The sequence below is a fragment of the Manis javanica genome, chromosome 5 (genome assembly GCF_040802235.1).
Source record: "Manis javanica isolate MJ-LG chromosome 5, MJ_LKY, whole genome shotgun sequence".
Classification (NCBI taxonomy): Eukaryota; Metazoa; Chordata; class Mammalia; order Pholidota; family Manidae; genus Manis; species Manis javanica.
In genome coordinates, this window is record NC_133160.1 from 90,818,129 (window position 1) to 90,831,626 (window position 13,498).

General features: G+C 37.6%; 1 pseudogene; it reads right to left on the bottom strand.

Moving 5' to 3' along the window:
• Positions 1-3,821: 3,821 nt before the first annotated feature.
• On the bottom strand, positions 3,822-12,160 carry LOC140849729 (uncharacterized; annotated as a pseudogene).
• Between the last annotated feature and the right edge of the window lie 1,338 nt (positions 12,161-13,498).

The window sequence follows — 13,498 nt, forward strand, 5'->3', positions numbered from 1 at the left end:
AGAACCTCCATTTTCTCCATCGGTAATGCAAAGCCAATTCTTGGTTTATTGAAAGGAACTGAAGCAGTGTGAAAGCAGAATGAATTTCTTAAAAATTCCACCTCTGCAAATATGATTATAGTTCAGGTTCTTCAGTTTCATGTTGCTTTGTTCACAGTCACAGAAAGCCACAAGCTGAGATGTGTCAACGGCTACAGGATAGATGATTGTAAACAAGGGTGGATTGGGGTAGTGTGTCCCAGAAGCTTATATAACATGAGGGTTCCCTTTAGAAAAAAATGCTAACTTGTGAATCCAAAGATGAGTACAGATGTATCAGGGAATACATAAGAAATCACAGCAAATAACAAAACCTGACAAATACTATAAACATGGGAAAAAATAAATTGTTGATTTCCTGATACACTTCTATTAGTCTTTCTTCCTGTTTTTCAGACTTTAAGCTCTGTGAGCACCTTCTTGTATGACAATTACTGTGTAATTTCTATAGAGAGAAAGAAAGGACTTCGGTATCTTTTATTAATAGTTTATTAAAGCTTCATTCAATGTCACCACTCATTATTGGTAACTTCATATAAATTTCTAGGATTGTTATCAGTATTGGGAAGACTTTTATCAGACACCTTCACATATGACCTCTAAGGCTTAGAAGAACTTTCTAGCAGTTGCATCTAGTTTAGTACATATCAAACCATTTCTTCCTCTATCACCACATACTTCTGATGCTGGATACTGTAAACACATTCAACAGCTTGACCACACCTTGGCCTAGCACCTACACAAATCACAGTGGGCAGTTAGTTTTTCTAGAAGCCATTACAACATCAAGACAACTAGCAGTAACTCAGCTATGTATAGGAGTGTGAGTCAAGTATACCCCATAAACCCAAATTTAACATATTTCCAACTCAACTTTCCCACAACTGAAACACAAAAATGCCTGCAGCCTTCTAATGCTGCTTGACACAATAACAGATAGGGAGGAAGTCAAATTGAGAGGAGAACATGATCCTTGCCAGCTGCAGCTAAAAATATCTTATTTTCAGTACATCTGTGAGGGGTCCCTGCTAGTGAGGCCCTGAAGCCTAAATGTCACTGGCTTCACTGTATCTCCACCTCTGGCAGAAAATGACCTGTTCTTTCATTTTCTCTTGCCAGACAACTTTAATATACCCACCTTCTATTTAACTTCATGCAAAGAATTGTGCTATGTGCTGTTTAAACATTAGCTCATTTAATCCTCACAACACCGCATGGGGTAGTTATTATTGCACAACTGAGGACACCTAGCACCAAAAGGTTTAAGCTCTGTTCAAGATTTCAAAACTAATGTAATCATTTCCAAAGCTGGCATGCAAGCGTGTTTGCTCTCCTGCTTCCTTAAGAGAATAAAGTGAGTTTAGGTGGAAAAGAACAAGAGAAAGACTGTTTTCTTTGGCACAAAAAGAACATGAATAAACCTCAAAGTCTCAAGAAGAATTTAAAATGCCACATCAATACCTTCTGGCAGTAAGTTGGACCCTAGGCGAAGAATCCAAAAAGTTCATTCAGATATTAGCACTGCCTCTGGGTAACTCATGTAAGCCATTCATTAACTTTTTAATTCAATTTTTATCACATGCCAAATGATTTTTCCTAATAAAATTAAAAATACATTATTTCCATTTTTGAACCAAGATTTAATGGGCCTTACTAAATAACATATGTGGCCTGATTTGATATTTCTTACTAGGACAGTATGTATAGGTTGTACCCTAGAAGCATCTGTATAATAAAGCATGATTATAATAAAATGATCCTACTTGAATCCATGGAAATATCAGTTATAATTCTTTTTGGGTTTCTTGGCTAAGATTATATCCATTATACCAGAAAATCCTAGAGTGACAGCCTACCACTAAACCCTAGTTCTGTTCGTATCATTAGAAGTCACCTATTAATTATTTAGGTTTGAGCTATTAGTCTATCCCATACCCCCCAAGAATGTGGCTACACCAGAAAATTCATCTCCAGCAAGTCATCGGCAGGCTCTTTCTGGGGATCACAAACACATTGTGTCTTGCATTGTTCACACAACCACCTTTCACAAACACTTCCAAACAGATATGCTCACCATTATTATTTATCAGAGAAATGCAAATTAAAACTACAACAAGATACCATTCTACAATAACTATGTCTTGCCAATGGGTTTCAGCCCAGGCAAGTTCACTATGGATTCAGTGTGACCAAAGAAATGACAGTAGAATGTTCTTGGGGTGAAAGGGCTATACCCAACTTTATTTCCATGGTGGCAAGTCAATCACTAAAATCTCCTTCACTCAGAGCAAGTCTGTATGCAGCACGCCGGTCTCTGCCTCTGGGCCTCTCTGCCCACACACCCATCCTCTGGGCCTCTGTTCTTGGCGCTGCCACCAGTCCAGCCTCTGCTCTGCTCTCCTGCAGCCTTGCAGCCATGACACCATGTCACGCAGAGCACTGGGCAGGGCTACCTACACAGAGTCAATAGCAATGTATTGCCCACACATGTGCAATGAGCTAGCCAACCAGGAGCAGGTGAGAATCCTGGCCACAGGAACTCTCATTTTATCCACAAACTAGAAGAGCTTAAATTTTAAAACTGACAAAGCCAGGTGCTGACAGGATGTAGAGAAACTGGAAGTCAAAATCTGGTGGTAGGAATGTTAAACAGCACAACCTTTTTGCAAAAATATTTAGGAGAACTAACTAAAGCCAAACATGTACCTTCATCCTATAACCAAACAAGTCCATTCCTGGGTATAAATCCAAAAGAAGTGAGTGTTTATACCCATCAAAATACATGTACAAGAATGTTCATACTTTTTTAGTAATAATCAGAAACTGGAAACAACTTAAATGCCCATCAAAAGTGAAAAAGATACACTGTGGTACAACCATCCAACAGAATACTATGCAGAAATGAGAATGAGCTAACTTCAACTGCAAGTAAAAACAAGGATACATTTCCCAAACAAGCATTAGTGAAAGAATCCAGACACGACAGACTGTATCATATAATATTTACCAACAAATGTAACAGTATAATGTTTACAAACAAATATGACAGCATTGACAGCAGGCAAAATTCAGTAGTGGGAGGTAACAGGAGAGTAGTTATCTGGAGGTATTAACTGGGAAGGAACATTGGAAATCTACATCTTTATCTGACTGGTGGCTATGCAGGTCACATATGTATATAATTCATTAAGTTGTAGACTTAAGATTTGTGTACCATAAATGTATACTTTAATGTAAAATATTTTTTATATTGACATGAATGCAGACCCTCCTTGAAAAGAAAAAGGATCAAGATATCAAAACAGCTGAACAGAAAATCTGCATGCATATAGAAGGGAAAGGAGTCAAACCCCTGGTGGCTTGGAATGATCATAGAGGAAAAAGGAAGGAGGTCAGCAAAATCTGGAGTAAATCTGAGCCAACAATCATGTACAACTTTATAGTCTCTCTTTTCCCTCTGTCCTCCAATTTCTTTCTTATTCTTGCTTTTCCCATTTGAATCATTCCCCAGCAAAAGAAAGGAAAGGTAAAAGCAGAGCTTTGGATTCAAGGAAACCTTGATCCTTCGTACTCCCTGGTGATGCATGAAGGGTTAAGCTTGAAATCAATTTAAAGAACTGGCAGGTCATGCCTCACTTGACACTCAAGTAGTGTGAAAGTCTAAACTGAAGGGGTTTTATAATAAGTCCTATATAGCCTTTCTAATCGGAGCTATGCTTTTCAATAACTTTAATTACTTTATTACTTTATTTCAGCAACAAGAATGGTTAGAAGACCTAAAACAACCAAAATCAATGTTGGAAATGTTTATAGAAGTCACCTGGAGGAATTTTTAAACTAAAGAAATTTAATACAATTGGTGGTTATTTTTGTGGTGTATCTTCAAAAATTGAAATGGCAGGTTTTGGTTGTCACCACAAATAAGCCTTTGAAATATTACTTTAAAATGCAATACAGTAAAGTAGGTGTTATTGTGAAGGTAAAAATGCATTTATAGTATGATCAAAATTAATGACCTACTATTATGCAAATGGATATACATGGCTCAGGATAAGATTTCCAGAATACATCTTAAACAACACAGATTGAAATGAAGACTACATCCTCTGGGAAATGCAGGAAAATTTGAAATAGTTCTAAGGATGACAAAAGTACTTAGCAGAGTTTCAAGTGAAGTTGATGGGTTTTGTATTTTCTATACTGAAGAGTTTTAAATCATTTCATAAAGTATGAAAGCAGAAATAAAACTTTGACTATTTCACCTACATCCTTAAAAGTTTAATCCAATTTGGACAAAGAAGAAATTGCCTAAGATTCAATCATCTTGCATAAGCATATAACATAAATGTGACACTCAAAAGCCAAGCAAGTATTTTAAACACAGCTTAATCATTTTATTGAATTCTAATTTAACAACTTTTGTCATTCTCATTTCATGTTTTTGAATTTATATTCCCAGGAGAGAATTGTGTCATAATGTAAATGTAATAAATGCAGTATTTAAGGTTAAAAATACCACTTTTGAAGAATAGAAGTAAGTTAGAAAAAAAAATACAGTTAGAAAAAGTGGCTGAGTTATAGGCTAAGATAACTTCTTACTATGTACTGGTAATAAACCCAATTACCTGCTCTTGAAGCATCTTTGAATTTGTTAGGAAGGAGATGTTAATGGTTCAGGGGAGTGATATTAGTATTACTAGTTAAGAAATTCAAAACGCTATTCTACCACTACCACTCACCCTATAATCTTGCACATATCTCTTTTCTACACGTCTGTTTCTACATCTCTAAAATGGGAATGATAACACTACCCACCTGTAAGGCTTTTATATCTAGTGAATGCTAAAATTCTTGTTAAGCAGCTACAAAATACCTTATGCGGGGCAGGTGCTCAATAAATGTGAGCTCTTACACTTTATCATTTTCCTTTTTGTTGATAAGATTCACAGCCTTTTTACTTTTTCTCCTCAAGGACTTCCTGAAATACAAAAGTGAATACAATAAAATACCATAGAAACCTAAAAGAGCTGAAAATTGAAATACAGAGACATGAAAACAAAATTATTTTAATCAGAACACTACATACCACAGACCAGGCTGACGACGGGTTTAGCTCCCTCAGACGGGATGTGTGGGTGCCAGCTAACACATCCACACAGCCAAGGCTCTGGTGTGACAGGTCTCTCTCCCTTCTTTCCCTCCCACTGCAGCATATAATACTCACTGGCTTGAAATGGGGCTAAGGTGAGCAGTAATGATATCCAAATAAAATACCCCTCTATCCAGATGAGGTCAGACTCAGATACCAGGCAGTCATATGCACAACACCTTGCTTAAAGGATTTTGAACAGCAAATTGGTGATGCAGCAGTATATAAAACTATAATGGAGAGCCACGTCCACTGAAAGGTCCACAAAGCATTGCACGGCCACAGGGGATGAGTGAGCATGAAACATCCCTGTTCCAGGAAGAGCATGCAGGACACATGTAAAGGTCTATAAAAACTCCCCATTCTTTTAGTTGGCAAGAGCTTGCTTTTAGTCCAAATAACATTCTCTAGAAGTTCACGGGCTTCATGGATCCCCTGTTTCACAGTGATATTAAGGAGCATCTCCACGTCCCTAGAAGAGGCATTTATTTAGTGATGTAAAGAAAGAGTAAACCAAAAGCACCTGTGGATGCAGTGTTTGGACTAAGGGCCAGTTAACACCTGTTTAGACTCCTGCTAAGGTACTGAGCGAACAAATGCCATTTCGTCTGGGTTTCATCATGAGTGTCTTCATAATAAAATCAGAGCTCCCCGAAGAAATCGTCTTACAACATCGGAGTCCAGCTGGAACCTTTTGCCTTATTTAAAAGTTTTTCTAGCCAAGATGCTTAGGTAATGTCTGAGACACCGCTCTCTTGCAAGCAAATTCTGTATTTTGGTTGGGAGTGGTAACTGAAGAAGGGCTCCATGCAACCTGCCCACCATCAGTTGTAAAAGAGAACATGCTGATTGCACCATTTTGACTTGGCTGCCTCAAGACGGTCATTGAAAAACTTCATTACCAAATAATGCATGCAACCAATATCCCTAAGTACTACTCCAGTTCCCAAGACTCACTTATCCTTCAGTCCCTCCGTGAAACCTTCTTTTTGAACCTTTCTACCCCTCAGCCTGAGGTGGATTTCAGGGATGGAGCTGAGAATAGGAGGTAGTACACATCACTTGGCAACAGAATATATGTCACTTACTTAAAAAATAATAAGCTAAAAGTTTAATGGCTTATTTTTTCAGGGCCCTAGCAAAACGTCTCTGACTCAAAAACAGCTGCAGAAAAATGTCAGACTATGAACTATTCAAAACATTAAGAAAAACTTCTCCAGAGGAAATAGTAGTATTTGTTTTGATGACTGTGAGTAATCAGAAGAGGATTAATCCAACAGTCACAAGGGGAATCTGTGCCCAAACAGAGCTATCTACCTTATATTCTTACCTGCTCCATTCTGTTTATGAGAAAACGTCATCAGGCTGTAAAGACAGTATTCTAGAGAAATGTTCGCAGGAGACTGTGAGGACCAAGAAATAACCTGGCCTTTCATCTCAGGCTTAAGAATTTAAGAATTTAATTGGTGTAGCTATGCACATATATGAACTTGGATTTCCTTGCTTTGTGGCTTTATCATTACTCATAGTACCTTAAATACAGAGGATGGCAAGAGTAGGAAGTGGATTCTATATATAGTGCTTTTGTCTATCAATGTGCATAATATATGCGGGCAGGTTTAGAATGAATGACATCTCAGCTGGAAAGGAAAAGACAGCTAATTTCATTACCCTACCTCCAGGGAGCCAGGCATGTTTTTCAGTTTTCCTACAGCAAGGTTAAAGGAAGCATAGAGATGGCCCTACTGCGATGCTTGTCTGAAAAATAAAATAAAATAGAAAGGGATTGGTGTTGGGTGAGGCAGAATGCAATAAAAAACAAGGAACCCATCCTATGAAAAAGCACCCATTAATAAAATCAAGGGCAGCACCAATACAAATATGTAACCATTACTGGAAACCATCACTTTTATCATATATCTAGAAATTCTAATAAGTCGGTCATTTAAAAATGTTTCTTATTTCAAACAAGTACAGTACTTTAAAAACCAGTATAAGAGTATTTAAATCACTTATTTGCTCCAAACCCATCCATCAGCTTTTCCAGATTAATGTTAGAGTAATTATACTGTTCTCTCTAAAATGTACAGGAAATCAAACCACAGGAAAGGACCATCTGGAAATGTTAGGAATTCATTTACATGTGACCCAATCCTTAGCATGATTTCCAATTGTTGAAATATAAATGTAATATGCCAATAGTTTCCAATATAACTTTCTCCAAAGATGGAAATGTTCTACATCTGTGTTGTCCAATACAGCAGCCCCTAGCCACATAAGGCTACTGAATACTCAAAATGTAGATTGTACAACTGAAGAACTGAATTTTTTAAACAGAAGTATAGTTGATATACAATCTTATATTAGTTTCAAATATACAACACAGTAGTTTAACAGATACCCATATTATTAAATCCTCAGCCCCTCTAGGGCAGTTTCTATCTATTGTCTTGCCAATGGGTTTTAGGCCAGGGCAAGTTCACTATGGATTCAATGTGACCAAAGAAATTGACAGCAAAACATTCTTTGGGGTGAAAGGGTTTATTACCCGGCTTGTTCTCCCATGTTCTCCCAGCGGTAGGTCGAGCACTAGCGTCTCTGCCTCCACCCAGAGCACTGGGCCGAGCTCTCTATATAGCACAATAATGGCTTATTGCCTAAAGGTGTGGAAGTGGTAGCCTAGCAACAGGCCATTTACATCATCAGATGGTTTAAGTTCAATGAGGATCCTGGCCATAGGAACCCCAACTTGCCCACACTATCAATGTAGAAAAATGTTACAGAATCATTGACTATATATTCTCCATGCTGAACTACTCTCCCCATGACTGACTTAAGTTGTGATTGTGAATTTTTATGGCCCTCTGTCTCCCTCACCCTCTCTGCAGTCCATCCCAACTCCTCTCCCTTGATAACCACTAGTCTCTTAGTGTCAATGAGTCTACTGCTCTTTTAACAAGAATTTTTAATTTCAGTTCATTTAAATTTAAATGCCCACATGTGGCTGATGGCCATCATATAGGACAGGAGAGATTGTAAAATTATTGCCTTGTTATTTTGCAGTTCTTTTCATATTAATTATAAGGGGAAAAATGCCCAAAACTAATAAATGTAAGAAATTTTGCCATCTTTAATGCACAAAAATTTTGAAAAATGAGTAAGAAAATAACAAAATCCAATGGGAATGGGAAGACTGTATGATAGGCAATTTGCTGAGCATTTATACTAGACTGAACCTGGACAATCTTTCAGGAAAGTTGGCAATATGTACCAAAATCTTTAGAAATCATCTTTGTCTGACCTGATGATTTCACCTTTAGTTTGTGATAGCAGGAAACTAGGAAAAGGACTAAACACGAAACAGTGAAATCTTCAAGTAAAAGAAAGGTATATTATACACATATTAATTGAAAAATGTCTAGAACAATACTCATCAAAATGTCAAAAGTAGTTTTTGCTGTGCTAGGGGTTATGGGTGATTTTTGCTTTTTCAGTGTTTTCCTCATTTGGCATAAATTATTTTGTAAGGGGGACATCTTGCCTTTGTCCTGCTTTCCTCACCCATTCCTGACAGTGAAAGCAGGACAAAGGCAGGATCAGTGGATGCAACGATTTTTCAAACTGACTTTTAATTGCATGGTCCCATGTAAGGGAGGGCCTGACTTATGGCAAAATGCTGTTTAAGGCAACACTTCTACAACTTTAATGCACAAACTAGTCAGCCCGGAATCTTGTCCGACTGGAGATTCTGCTTTAGTAAGCCTGGGCTGGGACCTCAGATGCCACACTTCTAACAAGTGCCTGCCTTCTAACCAGTGTTGCAGGCGTGGGGCCTAAGCTCCCAGGAGCAAGAGCTTCAGCCAATACAGTCAATCACCAACCATGCATAGCCACTCTCCAGTCATGTCATTCCCTTCCTGGTTCTCAAAGGTATGTGTTCTGTTGGCAGGGAACTTCATCAGTACATCCACTTTAAACTCTGTGTTGAAATGTGCTACGGAAATGGTTTCCTCTGCTGGTTCCCGTTTACTTTATAAATGATTGGTAGACTTCTAGGATGGTAGATTGAGCTGGGTACACCTTACAGCCACCTGAGGAGTTTTTTCCCTCAGTTCAGTCTGGAGCTGGGCACAGAAGGTTTTAAAAGCTCCCCCAGAGATCCTAATACGCAGCCAAGTTTGCCAAGCCCTCTTCCAGAGAGAAGAAAGAGGATATCTGAGAAGGATGAGCTCATCAGGACACAGATAATGGCAAAGCCAAAGCCACATTCCCTTTCCTCTCAAATAACCAAACACTCTTCAGGGTCAGAAGAGACTCTATACATCAATATTTCCCAATAGAAACATAATGCAAGCCTTGTGTAATTTTAAATTTCCTGGTAGCCACATTGAAAGTTTTAAATGAAATAGGTTAAGTTAATTTAAAAAACATATTTTATTTAACCCTATATATCCAACACAGGATCATTCAATATGTGATCAATGTAAAAAATTACTAATGAGCTATTTTATATTCCTTTCTCCATGTGAAATCTTAGAAATCTGTGTGTTTTTTACATGTCCAGCATATCTCCATTCAGACCAATTACATTTCAAGTGTTCAACAGCCTGTGTGGCTAGTGGCTGCCATACTGAGCAACACAGATGTCAAGAGTACTAGAGCAAAATTCCACTCTAGAAGATTTCTACTTTTGAATAAATTGAGACTGCATGAACCCAAAGCCAGTTCTCTATATTAAGTGAGTTTTGGTCTTGCACCTAACATCCTTATTTTCTACCACAGTCTCCATGTTGAGGGGAGTTTCTAAACCCTCAGAGCTTATTTCAAGTGGGGTGTTCAACTGTGTTTCTGAAGTTCTTACTTTCTCAAACTGCAAATTTAATATGAGATATTTTTCTGTGAGAACTTACCAGGTCAATGCTACACAATCAGAGTCAAGAAAGCTGCCTGTAGAAAATTCATCACACTGCATACAAATCAGTTGAATAAAATTTAGGCCAAAAAATGGATTAAATAATAAGTAAGATGTATTTATATTTTTAAATTTCAAATTAATGTGTCTCTTATGATCAAGAGCTCAGAATGTTACTAAAATAAGTAATACTAATACAGAACACTATTAATAAAATCATTGATGTTCTGAATCTTGATTTAAAAGGTATACATGCTCCAATATAGTTCTTTTAAAGCTAATCTATTGTTAGCTTATATTGTGTAAACTGTTTTTTAAAGCATCAGCCACATCACCTCCAACCTCACCACCAAGTGGAAAAAAGTGGCAAAGTTCCCAAGACAGTTTTTATTTCTACCTTATTTTTGTTCTAGGGAAAAGGCACCAAAATCATGAGGTTTCTATTTCAATACTTCCTGAAATGATCACCCTGGAGTTTTGCTTTTGGTAGATGCCCTCTTTCTTACCTAAACCAATGCATTGACATATCTTCATCCTTCACCTCACCAGATCCTGAGGAAAACCAAAAGATACAATAGAAAAAAGGGATTCAGTTAACTGCTTGATGCTAGTTAACTTGTATAAACCTATAGATACAGAAAACTAATGAGCAAACCCCACCCCACCTCTTCCTCCAGTAGAATGAGGACCAGAAGAAGAAGTTACCTTTCAGGTATCTTTAGCCAACAGTATGCTGGGTACTGGGGTAGCCAAAACGACCATAAAGATGCCCTGGGAATACAGCAGAGACATCAGGGTTCCCATTAGGACCAGGAACTACAAAAAGAGAAGAGGGAAAAAATGGGAACAAGAAGTAGTATTGAGATCTATTTCAGATATGGTTCAAATGGGGATGGAATGAGTATATTTTATGAAAGAAAGCATTTCAGAGTGAGATGTGTATGATTTAAAGCTGAGGTGTGTCTTTTATAGATTTCTGTTGGGAAATAAATATTTACCGTCACTAGTCTTTTCACTTATTTTTAGTCATTCTGTTATGTTCTTTTCCTGAGTAATGCAAAGTAACTGGATTGGATAATTAGGATTAGACTAATATGATCTTGGCAATTTACATAAGGAAAAAAATGGAGACAGAAGCAAAAAACAAAAGGAACTAGAAAAAAGAATGAATATGTTTGTTGTTTGGGCAGAAACGTGAAAAGCACAGATGGAGTGGGAGGTTCCTGCCCTGCTCTGCCACGGTCTGGAGAGCTCACAGCCCTGGACCATTTTTCCAATATCTATGACTGCTAGAGAAATAGACAACCTTCAGACCACACTATCAGCTTCCTTCCTAAAGAAATCCAGGTGAGCCAGGGGGCCTCCAGAAGACAAAGGAAGATAAGAACTTGTGGTTTGTAGGGTTGTCATAACAAAGTATGACAGATTGGGTGGCTCACACAGCAGAATTTCCTCACAATCTGTAGCTGGATGTTGTAGATCAAGGTGTCAGCAGAGTTAGTTTCTTATATTTCTCCTTATTGCTTGACCTTTTGGTTTTTTTACACGTCCTTCTTCCATCTGGTTTATTGGCAAATGCCCTGTGTAAATATCAATGTTTTGAGAAATACTTTATCTTCTTTCTTGTTTGGATCATTTGTTCATAAAAAAAAAAATTTGAGCCAGGCACTATGATATCTTATGGTATGGGATAGAGATACTAAACAAGTAATAACACAGTAATAACAAGTAAAATTACAACTCAGCTAAGTACTAGAATGAAACCATAATAAGGAAGATTTATTTCTGCATTTCTTTGTAGCAAATAGCAAGGGTTAGTTTCAGTAAGATGAGTCTGGAGAAGGAGACAGAGGGCAAATTATGAAAAGTTTTGATTAAAAACTGTTATAGATTCTGGTCTTCATTTTAAGAACAATAAAAAGTCTCTGGAGTGTTAACATATATGGGTTAGAAGAAAATGATAAGTTGGGGCACAGCATGACATTTTGAGTTTCAGAAATATCACACTGACTGTTGTCGAGAGCTTTAGCTGCTGAAGTGAAGTTCATAAGATGTTCCATGGGGAGCAAGGAAAATATTTGAACTTCTATTAACATACTGTATTGAAAACTTAGCCTTAACCAGTATTTAGTCTAGGGAGTCACTCAGCCTGTATGTCAGGTGGTCATATGTCCCTTCGGGTAGGTGAGGTAACCTGAGGAAAGCATGACCAATTCGCAATGTTGACTGGGGAGCCCTCCCCCACTCACGTACTGTCACTCACTGGCTGTGTTTCAGTTTCTGTATGCCAGGTTGAGTGTATTTATGCACATAGTGCTTCTTTAACAGAAATAATCTTCATAAAATGGACATAACCTTAAAGAGACTCCTGGAAAGAAACCATGGGGTGAAGTGAATACCAACAATGTAAGACCCAGTGACCTAAAAATTGCCCTGAGTTTCTGACCTGCATGACTTCAGTCACTGGAATAAGAGAACCGAGTCTGGATGTGCTGACGAGACAGGATGCAGGGGCTTGTGACTTTTATCTGAATGGTACTGGCCTCAAAGTACTGTTGCAAAACAGGCCGTTGAAAAGGGTGTCTGAAATTTTACAGATGTGTAGACTAAACATCTGAGTCATCTGAATAAAGGTGGTAATTTAGGTTCTGTAGGCTTAATGAACTCTTAACTTTAAATATCAAAAGTTCAAGTTTTGAAAACCTTGGGTATCTTGAGACCTGTCTTTTCCTATTATCAATAGTTGGAATTCTATATTTACTTTCATGTTTTTAAAATTGTCCTTTCTAAAGTTAAGGACAAATGTTTACAATCTAGGATGTTAGAAGATAAGTCCTCAGTATTATTTTTCATGAATATATGTACTAACAATTTTTTATATGGGTGCATGCTTAAAATAGGCATTTCAAATCAGCTGTTTCACTTTTTGAAGTATGAAATTTTCAAAAATACAGTAAATAAATTGGATACCTGTGCATCCATGAGACATATTTGGTAGGTTTATATTTTGCCATATTTGCCCCAGATTTTTTTTAAAGAAATAATGCACTGTAGAAATAAAACACACCCACCTTCATCACCTTCCCTTTCTTCCTAGAGGTAATCAAGAAAAGCCTTTATCAGTGCGGCAACATTCTGATGAGTGTATTTAAGCCAAGAATGGGTTCAGATTACCTATATCAATAGGGATAAGTTTAAATTAAATGTTAAGAATAAAGAGGAAGAGAAGGAGCCAAGATGGTGGCATGAGTAGAGCAGCAGAAATCTCCTCCCAAAACCATATATATTTTCGAAAATACAGTAAAAACAACTATCCCAAAAAGAGAGACCAGAAGCTACAGGACAACAGACAGGCTACATCTACACCTGCGAGAACCCAGTGCCTCATGAAGGGGGTA